The sequence below is a fragment of the Chironomus tepperi genome, unplaced genomic scaffold (genome assembly GCF_022539635.2).
Source record: "Chironomus tepperi strain 1889 unplaced genomic scaffold, CSIRO-AGI_Ctep_v1 contig_74, whole genome shotgun sequence".
NCBI lineage: Eukaryota > Metazoa > Arthropoda > Insecta > Diptera > Chironomidae > Chironomus > Chironomus tepperi.
The window spans coordinates 687,162-703,322 of record NW_027226196.1 but is presented as its reverse complement, the minus strand read 5'-3'; the positions used below and the strand labels follow the sequence as shown (position 1 = coordinate 703,322).

The following is a 16,161-nucleotide window of genomic DNA, read 5'->3' as shown; positions in this document are numbered from 1 at the left end:
CTCTTCCTGCTTATACTAAATCTTGTTCATTAATGAAATAGATCATAATATAATATTAAAATCGGCATCAAATGTGGCCATGAAAAGCACGGAAAGCGGAGAAAATAAAATTTTATTTTCATTTTCGACAAAAATATCGAGCGAAGAAAAAAAGGAAAAGATTGTGTACAGTAATGAATCCAGATCCATTAACGTAATTTTACTTCTTTTTTTCTTGTTTTGTTTATCGCATTTTGTGATTGTGGTGAGATTTTTTCGGCATCAGACTGTCTAGTGATTGAGGAAAGTCCTTAAGTAATGACTTACTTTCGAAATTAAGATAAATTAAGCTTAAGAGGCTTGGGAAAGAATTGATTTATTTAATTATTCATTAATGTAAGTTTAAGATTCAGCATTGACATGATCCTTTTTAAATGAGATTTACTTTACTTTTAAGTCGAACTGCTTAATGCAAGATTCATTGAGCGACGAATGAGCACAATTTTGATAGTCAAATTCAGAAATTCTGAACCTCATTGTTGTAACGTTCATTTGAGATTTGAATAATATTTATTGTATATAGTTGAAAACCCCTTTTTCATTTCAAATTTTAGTTTGTTTTTGAACTCCAAAGATTCATTGTGAATGTAAATTCGATATAATTCAGTGATAGGAAGTTCCACAAGTGTCAAGATCATAAATAGGCATACATTAGGTCAATAAATATACTCAAAATTGTAATGCATTGACCAAACTTGTGATAAATGCGTTCTAATATTCTCAAAACAACTTAAATTTAGATTTCGCTTTGTGAGAACGTCAATCGACAGTCTTAATACACATTATTCACATAAACCATAACATCCGAGAAGGAAAAAATACAGGGAAAGAGAGAGATAGAGATGGAATCTTAAAGAGCAAAAGGAAAAACTAATTTTGAAAAGCGCCAGATGTATGGCAATTATGTACGAAAATATTCCATTAAAAAATAAATGAAAAACTTCGATTGCAAATATTGTAATTTGAGATAACTTCATTGATGATGTTGTTGAAGTCGAAAGAAGTATAAAAAGAATTTCAAGACAAGAAGCCAATTGAGTGCTCTAAAAAAGTAAATACCATGCATACCAAGAAGTCATTAAAGACTTGTTTACAGAATAGAACGTGCAAATTTGATTATTAAAATTCACAAGTAGTTCTTAATTCAATTCGTAAACATGCAAATTGTCATGTATGTGACAATGAAACAGGGTGTTCGATCTTTTATTATACACATGTTGCTAAAAAATATTTTAAGTAAACAATGATACATCCGTGAGGAAGTATCATCCATCAGGTTGCTTATTGTGACGCTTTTTTTTCTTTTATAAAGATAGAAAATTGTGTAATTGATGAATATTTTCTGGCGCACTGAGGAGGATAAGGTTACCGTTTAGCAAGACACATATGTTTTTGATGTCATATTCTTTACGCATCAATATTGAGTTTCTTAGTTCATGTGTTTCATCATTAGCAAAATATTTTCAATTTTCTTGTTGACTTTTTGGTGTATTGCATGTAGGTTTTTCAAGGTTCGTCTTTCTTATATTCTGTTTCAACTCTAAGAAGCTAATGTTTCTGTTAGTTTGTTGGCAATGGTTTAGTTGGCAAGGTGTTGATCGGGAAATTTGATATTGAGTTTAAACTCCTGGCTCTTCTAATGTTTCGATACTTCGAAAATTATTAAAGCTAGTTGTCATAATGTCAAGTTACTACTTAGAGTTACTTACTTACTAGACCAGTCTAGTTCCAACCAGAGTTACAAAACAGGCACCTGTGACAGGCAAAAACCGTTCAAAATCTTGATAATTTGTATGATTTTTCTTATAAAACTGTGCAAATAATCAAGAACTTGTACGGTTTTTGCCTGTCACAGTTGCCTGTTTCGCAACTCTGATCTCAACTTTATGCACTATATCACGCCTTGGTAGTAAGACTCGACCGAAACTGCACATAGTATATGTATAATGCTTGAAGGACTCAGCCATATGAGCTGAAAGCACTGCGATATTAAATCGCAGTAGTACCACGCCCTTTAGACCTACAGTTTATAAAGGGATCCGAACCATTTGCAAATAATATAGGGTTCATGGCGTCAGCCACACATTAGTGTGCCACAGCACACAGTTTGGACAACACTGACTTAGACAAAGTAAGAAATCAGAAAATCAATCTAAAACAGACATTTCACTCTACCTTCCTACACTCAATCCATAAAAATCCAGCTAACGAAACTATTCAGTTTCCGATAAAAGGTCTGTAAATTTTCTTTTGAAAGGCACTTAGCACTTGTCGTTGCCATCATTTTAATATGTATATAAAGATTGTGGTTTATTTTCTGCAATAAAAAAAGACACTTAATCACGTGAAACAATTTGGCGGCATTTAAGCGGTGATAAATGATTGAAACATAATGGAAAGTTACATTTTTCTTGATTTTTTCGGCAGAGCTTATCATGACTGTTGGTTGGCAAAGGTAGATATACATATAGATTGTCAAAAATTAATTGCAAGTTGAACTGGATTAAGGTCATTTATCATCAGTGTGAATATATGTTCACTTTCACCTGATTGAGACACATAATTAAATCATATAAAAATATCTCAAATTTATTTATGCGGAAAAAATGTTTCTTTTAATTTAAATTTAAGCACGTCAAGCATAATTGTTGTCTACTGAGGTGACAAATGTTTCTACAATATTGCAAATTAAATTAGTGTCGCTTCAAGTAATTCATAGCATGTAACATGAATGGGAAATTGCGTAAATTGTCACATATGCTGACATTCTTCAACATTACATACATATTGATCTACGCTGCTGAATGATGGACCTTGAAAAGTAATTTCAGACAAAAACAAAACAAAAACACAATTCAATGTGAATTAAAATTATGTAAAGACAATAGGTGGTTAAGTGCAAATAAAATAATAATGATGTATATGAAAAAATTAAGAAGGAAAGATTAAAAGATGACTTTTAAAAATACTTTTTCTTTGTTACTTAAGTCAGTTGACTTTGGGATTTTAAAAAGGTGTAACTAGATAGAGTTACAATGGTAATGATTTTTGAGATTGGCGTAGAGATGGGTTTTGTGAATAGAGCGCATTTTAAAGGGTGAATGGCACTAAAGAGATGAACAAATGTTTGGAATCTTACTAGCACTAACGTTGTTGGAAATAAAGTACACTGCTCGATAGCATAGTCCGAATGAGACTCGAACCAACATTCTGTTGATCGGTTTGTCAATTATTCTTATCTACTAGGCTATCGGGGTTGTTATTGAGCGTATTAATAAAGCATATTTAAACGTTCTTCTCTATCCATTGCTAATTGTATATCTCTTATCATTATAGTTGACTATAGCACAAATGCAGCATAATTTAGTCTAAGTCAGAGCCAGAGATCGACATCAATTTCACATAGAGTCGTCCAAATATTTCCATATAAAATCTGAGTCGACTTTTAGCTCTGGTTCTTTCAAACTTGAATTCAATGGGGTTTAAAATAAGACATTCGAGTCGAATACCACTTCCTTTGATCCCTGAGCACAAGTGACTATAAAATCCAATGAAACATCTGTCAAAATAGTTAATTGCTGTGCATTTTATTAAACATCGACTTTATAATACTCGTATTTCATATCCAAAGACTAAAATTATGAAAAATTTACCCATTTTAAGCAACAACTTTAATGACAGCCTGATTCTTACATAATTTATTAAGAATATAGCCGCTAAAGTGCATGACAGGAATAAATATTTCATCCGTATCCCAAATTCATGTCATTTTTCAAAACATTTAAGAAAAATCAAGATTAGCTAATGTTGTTGAAAAGTTTAACGAACTTAATGTGTAGCTAACAAGCTCGAATATCTGGCATGGCAAAGTCAGTCAGCCTGCCATCAAATCAAAACAAATATTGGAGCACATCACGGAAAAGAAAATGTAAATATGAAGGAAAAATGATGAAATGCAGTCGTTCACAATGTAATAGTAATAGCGATACAACATAATTTACATGAGAATTGCTTGCTCTGATCATATGCTGCATATATTAAAAATACATAAAAGTCTTCTTTTTGATTTTCATTTTTCGACGACCGTCGATGTACAATTTTTATGAAAAACGTGGGTTGCATTAAAAAAAGATCACACGCTCACAATAATTTCTTCTATATATTTCATCAGCAGCAGCAGTTAACTCATCAGAAGAGAAAATTCACAGTAAAAAGTGATATTGGTGGATGTGCCGTGAGTGGCATAAAAGACAGAATTTTCTCTTCCCTTTTTTTGTTACGATTGACGTGATGTTAATTAACTAAACTATTTATTTGGTCGTTTGTGCTGCGAAGGAAGATATTAGAGCAAGCGTTTATGTGCATCCAATACTATATGAGTGTAATAGTCATCATATGAGGAGAAAATGTTCCGTTTATTTTTAGAACTTTTTTTTTTTCATACAATTTTTAAAAATATAATTTTAAGAACTTTGTACGTAAACTTCCTGGCAATATTTTCTCTTTATTTTTGTTCCTTCTTATTTTGCCGGTCTTTTCAAGATTTCTTTATGAACACTGGTGTGTGCGTAAATACATAAGATAGATAAACAGTCATGAATCACCCTGTCATTTGTCTCTCATTCTCTTGTCGCTTTTTGTGTGATTTTGGTTACTAATCTCATAAATATCATCTTATTAGCATTTTTTGCTGAGAGAATGGGAGTGAGGCTCTCTTTAACCGACGATCGTTTGTTGTTATTCAATCTTTTGAGATGATAAGCGCGAAATTTTTGTATTCCCTTGCGGATGATTCTTTGTCTATTTTTATGAAAATATAGCAAATTTTGATGAGTTTTTTGTGATTTACACAGGAATTTTAATTGGACGAGATTGAGTATAAGGTCATTTGATGATGACTTTGGATCTACCCGAACATACACGTATCCCTACCAAAAAGAGGCATGCTTTCATGGGGCAGTAATGCTCCTACGGTACCAAGAAGAGACCATTCAATTATTACGTTACGCTTTTGTTGCAAAAGGAGGAAATGTCTGTCAAAATGTCGATTTTTTCCGGTACGGAATAAGTGAACGGCCCCAAACCGTTCTCTTTGCCTGATAGCATATGTAAATGGGCTGGGATGCTGGATTAAATACCTTTGTGACTGATAGCAAAAATCTTTTGATTTATTCAAAGACAATTCAATCTACAAATGCTCTTTTAACTCTTAACCAATTCGGATTGTCTAATATTATCCCAAACTGTACAAAAGATGTCATATACGAATGACCCCTCGATACTTCCCAAACAAATATCCGGAAATTTCTATTCCTCAAAGACGAACCTTAATTTTTTTTCCAAGAAGTTGCCTGTTGATTCTACGAATACTTCCTGGGTGCCAACAGGATGTAGTGATAAGCCGTATCAGTTTACAAATCCATTAATCCATACAACTTGTTTAACATCCTGATTAGTTTCAAATCGATTTTACTCACTCAATTAGGTCAATATCAGAATCTGAAAGGAATTTTTCTTCCCAGCTATCAAATTCCACCTGAATTCTCACTAAATTACCCATAAGGTTCATATAAGTCAATAATAGATTATTTTGCGAAATGTAAACGCCAACTATGTCAATATTTGATTGAATTGTATGTCAACATACGATTGTACTACGAATATAGTAATGTGACATATTCAGGTGAATCCATACATATATTTTTCATGTCTTCTTTTGTTCTTTCGTCTTTCACTGTCCACAAGAATACAACAAAAAACATGAAAAAAATCTCATGTTGTGGCGGTTGAATTTCAGGCTCAAGTTCTATCAGTTTGTTGTTATATTTTATAACCGTTTTCTTGTGTAACAATTTTTGTGTTGTGATGTCTAAAAAAAGAAACGAAAAAAAATTGTAAACCAACTTCTTGATGAGTAAACATTTGAAGATCCTTCACACGAATCCTTCTGTATATCATTTCTACTTGTTCATCATTACACACTGTTTACCTGGCAGATGTTATCACAAATTTTCATTTCTCTCTCTCCTCTTTTTTTTTATTTCAATTTATTGTTTACGTGAGCAGGTATAGATGCTAAAATAATAATACGAAGAGTTTTTTAAGTAATAACAAAAAAATAGAAGTTATGGATGAAATATTAAATTTAGGATTTGATGCGCATTTTAAAATTTTTGAGATTGATTGATCTGTAAGGTGTGAGATGAAACGAATTTTGGAGTTCTTTTGGAGTTGCTCGATTAATCTTTTTAATTAAAATATGTCTATTTATGATTTGGGATTTTAGATGGATTGCATTAGGATTTATGGAGCATGTAATTTTCGTGGGGATGATTGTTGGTTTGAGGATAGAATTTATTAGTCCTTTTATAATTGAAATCCTCAATTTGAAATAAAATTGGGAGTTTTCAAGGATTAAAAACATGATTATTAATGAATTTGCTGATTATAGTATTTTAATGTTTTTTTCAAATTTAAAGCCTTTGAAGGGGCCATCTACAGAAAGCGAAAACATGCGAAAAGAGCTATTGGTGTAAGCAGGCAACTTGCGGAAGGAGTCAAGTGCGGATTCCGTGAATCGGTGGGCTTTTGGTGATTATTTTTAACTGTAGGCCAGCTCTGATTAGATGTAACCCTACCACGATCCAATGATGTGGCTATACCTTACCGTATCTCATCAATACTGAAGAAATTGACTCTTAAATTGACAGAATAAATTATAAATCAACTCATTTATTCGAAAAGTCAAGATTAATCGATGTCATTAAAATGGAATTAAATTAAAAATTAAATTTCATTTTCAGTATGTCATAAGAATTCCAAAAATCTTACATAATCCACAAATTAAATAAGAATTTTAATGAATTTTTACATAAAAGTCTTGAACCTTCCGATCAATTAATTTTATGCAAATTAATTCCACCATAAATGTCGACTTTTTTATAATACGATTAAAAAACAGTTGTAATAAAATGATTGAAAGGTCAAAATGACAACAGACACATCAATATCATTTAAAAATTTCCAGTAAATGTGCTAAAAATATGAATTCTTGCATAAACATTGACTCTCCCTTTTCTATGGTCAATAATAATTTTATTGCATACATTTAAATGAATTATGTATACTTTATTCCTCCTTTTAATGTATGACAATGAAACAGGTTGCAAATTACAGACGAGCAAAAGCCTCAAAGCGAAATATGATCTCTTCAGTTCGTTGTCACAATATTAAATCACAGTATGAAAATTGAAATTGTAATAATAATCACGAAATAAATTAAACATTACATAAATGCGGACTAAAATGTCAATAACTCGACAATAATTGACGATTCGATAAAATGACATTAAAGACTTATTATTCAGACTTGATGGCGATTTTTCAATATCCTCTAACGGAATGTCAAACGAGCGAAGAGAAATAATGAGTAAGAGAGTGATCCTCACATGCTTATTTTTGTGTGTCTCTCACATGCTACATACTCAGAGAATAAAATGAGTAAAGTGAGCGGCAACAGACGTGCACGACTTCGTTGAGGAAAAAAAAAAAAACTATACTTTTGTACAAATTTCAATTTCAGAAGTGTTTTACACGCGGCAACGATCACATTGCATACATTTTAGCTTTCCGTTTGCGCATCGTCGTCATTCCTATATATTTTCTTCGACGAGCGATATAAATATTTTTTTTTTTTGTGTGTTAACAAACAAAATATTCAAATTTATTTATAAAAAAAAATAGAAAAAACATTAATTCATTCACAAAAAAATCAAAAAAAAAATTGTTTAAAAAGAAAAGAAAAAAAAGTGAAATTTTTAAATATTTTTCGACTACTCATAATCTCATTTAAAATTCCTTTTGACATTGTAATGTTAACAGACGTGAATATGATAGTGAAAAAGTAATAATATTTGAGATTATCAAAAAAACAGTATATCCAATAATTGGAATTGAATAATGTGAAAAAAGTGAAAAAAAAAAGATAATTTCTAGCAAGTTGAAAAATATGCATAAATTGTGTATGTGCAGCCTTAGATTGAGACAAATGATTTGATTATATTAATAGTTTATGCTACACACATTTATAAAGTGAGTCAAGAGACATTTTTTTTTTGAGGTGTAAAAATTGTGCCATCGAAGTGAAATTTTTTATGTCGAGTTACTGACATTTTAAAGAATTCGTCATTGTCACTTATGTGAATAATCAACTGATTAATTTCACTCTATATCCATATTTGGAATATTATTCATCCGTAAAAAAATTATTTTACGCACATCAATAAGAGTAATCACATCCAAAAAGCAGGAGAAGTAAAAAAATTAACTTAACGGACTACGGAAAGTTTCTTTTATTCTCGACATCACATAAAAGGTAATTAACGACAAAAAAAATAAAGATTTCTTGTGGTTGAAAAAAATATAATTAATTTTTTACCACTGATCTTTTGATCATTTTGCCGGGAACTGGTAAAAATATTAAAAATATAGAGGGTTGTTCATAAGTGATGTTTAGGATTTTAGTGGAGTTTAGTGTCAATCAAATGTTAATATCTCAAAGAATATCGATATTTTAGGGATGTACCCTAGTTTAGTCCAGTAATGGGCGACCTATGCGCTGTGGAATTCTATTATACTGCATGTCGTATGTAGTTTCGGTCGTGGCTTACCAAGACTAGACTAATAAGTCCTTGTTCATTCAAAAAATCGGTATTTGATAATTTAAGATAGAGTTGTAAGGACTTTGGGGGGTTTTGATACCAAAAGTCCCAAAATTCAACCTCATTGGAATCCGATCTTCAAAAAAATTGTAATCTGGAATGTGAGTCCGTTTAGGGCAGCCCAGACCACAAAACAGTGGACCCACAGTCTGGGCTCTTCCTTTTTTGCAGAGTTCGCAGCATACAGAGCTTTACTTTTGAATGCAAAATTCGAGTCGACTTCGATTTCTGCTTTTTTGGAGTTCAGACTCCAGTAGAGGTCCCAACACACAGTAGATTCCTGTTTAAAAATTCCCACAATCCTAATAGACATCATTTATGAACAAACCCCAATATCCAATAATGAAAAACATATCCAAATTTGCTAGCTTCTTTCTAATGTTATTGACGATCGTTCACACACAGAAAAAAAAGTGGAAGCTATCATTTTTGTTGTGTTTTTGTGTAAGATGCTGAAAGAAGAAAATTATTGTGAATTTATTGTTTATTTTCATTAATGTCTCCGTTGAGGCGTCTGAAATGAAAGAAGAGGAACCGAACAAAACAAAAAATTAGAGATTTGCTCTTTTTGGATGAGTTCACGAACCGATTAACCGCATTAGTCATTATTTTAGTTCTCTTTATTAGACAATTTTGCTAAATTAAGCATGACATCATAATTGGATTATTTGACACAAATTGGACACGATTTTGCATATTTTTTACGATTTTATACTTGAGAAAATAATATTATAATTAAGCGATAAGATGCATCTCTGCCTATTTTCGTCATAAAAATAATTTTATTTACGTATTTTGCATCTTCTTTAATGAATGCTGAATGATCCACAGTCCTCAGTTTATTGCAATGTGAATGTCTATTTTGATTGAATTATCATCATAGTTTCTGTAAATAGCTGAGTTTAATGTCTTTAAAGTTAAAATTAAAAAGCTGTTAAAAGCAAGGAAGGTATTTAAAAGGTTGAGTCATTGTAAGTGTCAATAGACTGTGATCTACTTTTGGCATGTAAATGCTTCCTACTATAGATATTATAGTATTATTATCTTGGAATAAGTTTGTAGTCTAGTTGAAGTTTCTTAATGAAATCTTGAGTTTGTCCAAAACTGCAGATATGCAGACTTAAACGAACTATAAGGTACAGCCAAAAACTCCAGGCCTGTGCCTCTTAAATGCAGGCTATCCAAGTTTAAAATTTTTGGTCAAGATTTAAGGTCTATATTCCTTAGCTATATTTCAAAGGGGAGTTGGGGTTTGAATCTACTATGTTCCTTTCATTAAACGGATTTAGTCGAAAATTGTGGAAATTAAACAAAGCGAGGCCCAGACATCCATCATCTGATGGCTGAAGTTCTGAAATCAAAATCTTATGTCAAAGCAAATTAAAATGCACTTTTAATTGCTCAAACTTCAAGAACAATTCAAAAATATCCATAATTCCCATCTCTTTACCCAAAACCTCACTTAGCAATTCTACTCCACAAATCATCCCACCAGAATAACAATCTTACATCAAAAAATTATAATTGACACAATAAAAAATAGCAAAAATTATTCAAAAAGCAGACAACCTCAATTCTCAGGTCTTGTCGACGTAAAGGAAATGCCCAGACAAAACTTTCATAAATTATCAAAAACATTCAAAACTAATTCCATTTTCTAGTCATTAAAATGTGTCCATTTAAATGATAGTCAAGTCTATTGAGTCACAAAATGTAATACAATAATTACTTAAAATGTAAGTAACACAGAAAGATAAGAAAACATGCTAAAGCTAACAGAAAAGTATGTTTGTTGTTCATCAAATAATATACAGGCAAGAATAGACAGACAGAGGAAAAGAGAAAGAAAATGTTACAATTTAAATACAAAAAAAAGCAAATAAACGCCAAAAAATAATAAAATTAAACCTGTTTAAAGCAGCAAAAAAAAGAAGAACTTTTAAGTAGGAAATATAGATATGTGTATGAGGTTTGCCCTTAATTTGAGTCGTGGTTGTCGTTAAATGACATGCGAATGGTTTTAAAAATCGTCACAAGCGGCTTTAACAGATTTTTTTTTATTTGTTTTCTTTTCGACTTAATCGAATCGTATTTTTTAATTCAGAGATGTTAATCAGTTGGTTCTAAACTAGTTTCATTATCAGTTAGTTGCTTTGTGGTAGATTATTCAATAATCTATGAGTTTTACTAAACTATGGACTTGAAATACTACTTGGTTGATTACTAGTCGTAGTATACCTTTAGGGCACTACTTGGGAGTCAAAATATAAACCTTAAGGTTAAGGATACTTCAGAGATATAAAGCAACCGGTCTGTTTTCTGTTGATCGGTAGCCATTAGTCTCATATGGACGATAAGACTTGAAATTGCCTTGACAGATAGTTTTGATCCATTTTTGCACCGAAAAATTAGAATCGCCGCATAGTGTTGCTCGTGGTGATATTTAGCAGAGCCCGTCAGTTCCGGCATATCATTTATTTACTTACTTACTTCACTGACCTTATAGATCATCTGTGATTCATGACCTTTCCCAGCTAACGTCTAAAACTGGTTCTATCGCTAACTGCCCTTTCCTAATTACCAATACCAAATGCTAAACTATTTCCAACATATCAACTCTGATAAAATCTGTCTCACATTAGTCTTTAGTGTTCAATATCCGAAGTTATATGTTCCACCTGATTCGTAAACTTTTAAAAAAACAGAACCAATTAACATAAATTAATATTTAATTTTGGCATATATATTTCGTGTCCACAAGTTAATTTAATTTCAGTTTCTTTGATTATGACTGTTAAAGTCAGTCAGGTGATCGTACGTAATACTTTTTTTTTCGTTCGAAATTGGAGCATCAACATCTATCAGATTAATAGGAAAAGTAAAAAAAAAAGAAGAAGTGAGAGGGAAATACGATTACTTCAACAAACATTTGTTTAAAAAAAAATGCGCGATGAATATTCAAAGATATCTTATATGTTAATTTCCATATCTACTGTCTAAATACGTTTGTTATTGCTATTTTGAGAGTGCGAGAGCTGTTGATTTTGTTGAAATTTTGCAGATTTTTTTACGAAATATTTTTTTTTTCTTTTCTTTTCTTCTTTCAAATTATTACGAAAGGAAAATAAGTCTGGCAGTAGAGAGATCTTAATCTTTCGCTCTTTTAAAGCTGAGGAATTTTTAATGAAAATTTCGTTTTCTGTTATGAAATTTATGGGTTTTAAATTGAGGAAAAAAGTTTAAACTGCAAAATTCTCGCGAATTTAATTTGTTAGTGTGATGATTTGGGGGGATTGTTGTTTTATGGCGGACATTTAGGACTTCATGAAGGAATGGGATAGGGTCTTTGATGCTGAAATGACCTCAAGCTAAGATGACAGTTTAAGGAGACAAATTCAGAACTCGGAGTCGACTCGAATTTTATATGGAAAAGTTGACTCGACTATACTTAGAGTTCTGGGCTTGAATCGACGATTCCATGTCAAAATCGAGTCGACTTCGAGTTTTAGACAAATCTACCTATCTCGAAGTTCGTTTTTTTGTTATCTGGGAAATAATCGAAGGCATAGTCATATGTGAGTCAAACAGCCTTGCCAGTGAACATGGTTCATCGATATCCATGATACTAGCGCCTAGTTACACTTTAAATGAAGATTCTGATTGTTGTTAAGATTTTGAATCCGAAAACTTCAAAAATCCACTTTTAAGACTGACATCATTCATAAATGACCCCAAAAAATTCCTAAACCAATTTTAAAATATAGGCCAGTAATCATCAAAGGTTAGTGGAGCTCACCAAAGATTAATAGAATTTTTCAAATAAAATTATCCTGTTTAATAGGGCAACACCCAGATGATCTCTCTTGATATCAAATTAAGCATGTACTGAGATTGTTCCTCAATGTTCAACAATTTTTCATTACAAGATTATACCTTAGTCAATTGTTTCATAGCCTTATAAAGTCTTATTATATCAAACTGAACATCAGTTCCTTTCCAAAACACTTTAAAAATGATTTATTCTTCCGAATTTAGAAGAAAAAAAAATATTTAGTAAGACTAGTTGTGCAATTAGCCCTTAAATGATTGCTTCAAGGGGTCATTTATCATTTTATTGGACGTTTAATTTTGAAGAGGGTTTCGAAAATTTGTTTTTTTGTGTGTAAACTTGTTAGTAGCACTGTCTAAAATAATAGCCGCAATATATTGTTGACACTTAATTTACTGCGTCCAAAAACGTTCCTCCTGTGGAGCTAAACATCTCTTTTGCATACCGCAAAAAAACCTAAAAAAAAGGATGAAAAATTAACCACCAAACTTCTGCTTAACCGCCACATAAATTAACATGATAAGTTGTGGTCATTTGGAAAGTCATGCATTTGGTAAAATTTTAAGTCAATTGCTACTTGACTGCATTTGAAATTGAATATAAATCTGCATATGATATTTCACCTGCTTAGCTGCATACCTGTATTATATAGCATGTGAAATTTATCACTCATCCATGCCTATGTCTCGTTTAAAGTGGATCTAAACATGTTTAACTGTGTAAAATTCCACAAATATCTTTTTCGCATACTTTATAATTTGTTTCAAATTAAATGAAAACAAATTTCCTTAATAACATGAAAGAGATAAAGCAAGAAGTAGTCAAAAGAGGCTTGAAAAATCCCACCAGAGTGAAAAAAAAACTAATTCTTTGATTCTTTCTTATTATTTCATTTCCATTTCATTTTTGCTAATCGTCAGCGTGCGAATAAAGTATAAAGTTATACGTTTCAAGGCGCCCCAGCTTGTATGAATATGAAAGAAAGTAAAAGCAGCATGTCAAAAATTATAAGTCATAAATCGCACATAATAGGGAAGGAGAAGAGTGAATATATTTTCGTTGCGAATAAATCATTGAACTTGCAAAGTAGATCGTACGTAACATGCACGCAATAAAGCACGTCTGTCGTTTCCTCGATGCTTTCGCATCTTAATCAGATTCAGTCTGTTGTCTTACATCAATAACAAATAGCAACACATCAAGTTGATATTATTATTATTATGATGATGATGATGATGTGGACCGATGATGTAAAAAATTACGAGTTCGATGAAAGTGAAACTAGTGCACTCTGCTAACATGTCTGAAGTCAGTTTTCTTCCGATTATGGCGAATCATGAAATGAAGCATAAATAAATAATAAACATATTCCATATATATAATTTATCATAAAGGAAGTAAAACCATCACGTTTGGCTGCAACGCACTAATTAATTTACCATTGCAAGAAGAAATGAGCAATGCTGTATTTTTTGCTTATTAAAAGACTTTAAATTGTGCGGGCACGTAGAAGTACTCGACAGCAATAAGACATAATTTTTATTTTCACTTTCTATCGCTTACATACAATGTTTAGTCATTGCATTAAGTGCTGGGCGAAGTCTTTTCATCTGCAAAAAAAACAGTGTCGTAATCCAAGAGAACGTAATTAGTTTGTAATTTTCAAAAGCCTCACCTGCTCCACATATGTAGCTATACAAATCAAATTAATATGTGCGAATATATTTTCTATTTCCGTCCTCATCACCTTCGTCGTGCTTCATTTGATCTAACGAAAATAAAAAAAGGCTTTTTTTTAATATTGTTGAAATTTAATGACCTAAGGCACTGATTACATGCCGACTTTTCTCCGCATGGTAAAATTACACTTTTATTTTTCATGATATTTCATGTTATATTAGTGCCTATAATAGCACACTCACTGTGTTATTGAGTACAACATTATGCGATCTAGTGGAATATCATAAAGTAATTGACTATAAATTTTCATTCATGTGTATCGTCTCTCGATGTTAAGCAAATAACAAATTCTTCTAATTTGCGCGCTCGTTTGAAGTCTCATGCTGATCATGCTGCCTAGATTGCACGAGATAATACCTAATTAATTATTGTTTATATGCAGTCAGTAGAAAGAGAACGGAATGGCTTCGTAACCAAGTAAATTATTGTGGGTTAGTCTTCAAACGAATGAGACAGACAGCTATAATTAAGTCTTTAGAGTGAATTTTCATGCTTATGCATTTTGGTTTGTTGACATGCCTAATGTCTTTTGTTAGATTAAACAACATATTTAATTAATTCGCATTCTTCTTAAATAGTTGCATGTCTAAACATCATCGTGCCACGGCTGCTAATGCTGCCCACACCCGTCAGACAAGAAAATGCTCTAATAAAAAAATACTTTTCAATATAAGTCATTATTATTATGATTATATTGCATGTGATACGTCGTTGTTATGTTTATGATTATTTAAATATTTTTGCTTTTTTGCGCGGGGTGATGATGATGGGAAATTTTACGCATTCCTATTATGGAATTTAATTCAGTTAATCATCCTTGATAGCTGTTAAATGTAACGAATGCTTTATTGGGAATGATTTTTTGAGTAGGATTTTAAGTTGAAGTTCTTGACACATTTCGAGGTTGATTCTGTAATCAATGGAGGTTTGTGAATCTTAGGTATTATGTCAATTTTAGACAGCATTGATTCACAATTGTCTTGGATGACACAAATTAGACAAAAGATGAGGACAAAATGCTTTGAAATTCGAATGGCTTTTAAAAAGTTGTCAATATGTGGATTGTGTTGCTTGAACATATCGGATTATCTACTTTTTGAGTGATTCCTAAAGTACCAAGCAGAACTCAAAGACGACTTCCATTTTTTGTGAAATTGAATCGAATCTAGTTGACTTTTCTATACAAAATCTGAGTCGATTTCGAAATCAGAACCTTCAGGTGCTTCATGTTTTCGGTAGCAATCTTTACTTCGAATCTATCAGTTTAGTTCAAGCTTAGTTTAGGCTGACGGTCTCTAAACTAATATATTCCATAGATTAAGAGCCTCTCACCACGAGAAGTACAAAAAGAGGGTAGATACATGGTGGTGTTAGACTAAGTGTAGCACAATCTTCCTGCATTTTTAAATTAATTAAAATAGATTCCTCAAAAATTCAGAAATTTCTTGACAATCTCAAAAAAAAACCTAAAACTTCTGACTTAAAATTCAACTCTTTTTCCCATCAACACCTTTTCTATTTCAAGCCTTTTTAAAAAGTCCAAGATTTCTAATATGAGAAATAAATCAACATCATGTTAAATGACTTTTGACACATGCATTAATGAACTTTAGATGATAACATCAAAATGAAATATATCGTTAACAAGAAAATTATCGTCACTATGCGGCACAACATAAATTTTCCGACATTATTTCTCACTCTGTATCCAATGCAGGCGACAAACCTTTTACATATTTAATTTAAAATGATAAATTTTCATTCATAAATGAATACAACAAAAACAAAGAAAATTGATAAAAGAAGTGAAAGATTTTTCAAAGATCGAGGACT

The 16,161-nt window shown here is 31.6% G+C and overlaps 1 protein-coding gene across 4 annotated transcripts in view; it reads left to right on the top strand.

The window, feature by feature from the left end:
- LOC139085640 (uncharacterized) overlaps positions 1-16,161 on the top strand; it is a 60,440-nt gene that overhangs the window by 2,456 nt on the left and 41,823 nt on the right. Inside the window, exon 1 of one of the 4 annotated variants that reach the window (XM_070633734.1) lies at positions 7,888-8,413. The exons of the other annotated variants lie outside the window; for them this stretch is intronic. The gene's annotated coding sequence lies outside the window, so the exon portion shown is untranslated. Of the gene's footprint in view, positions 1-7,887; positions 8,414-16,161 lie in introns of those variants that run through there. 4 annotated transcript variants of the gene reach the window in all.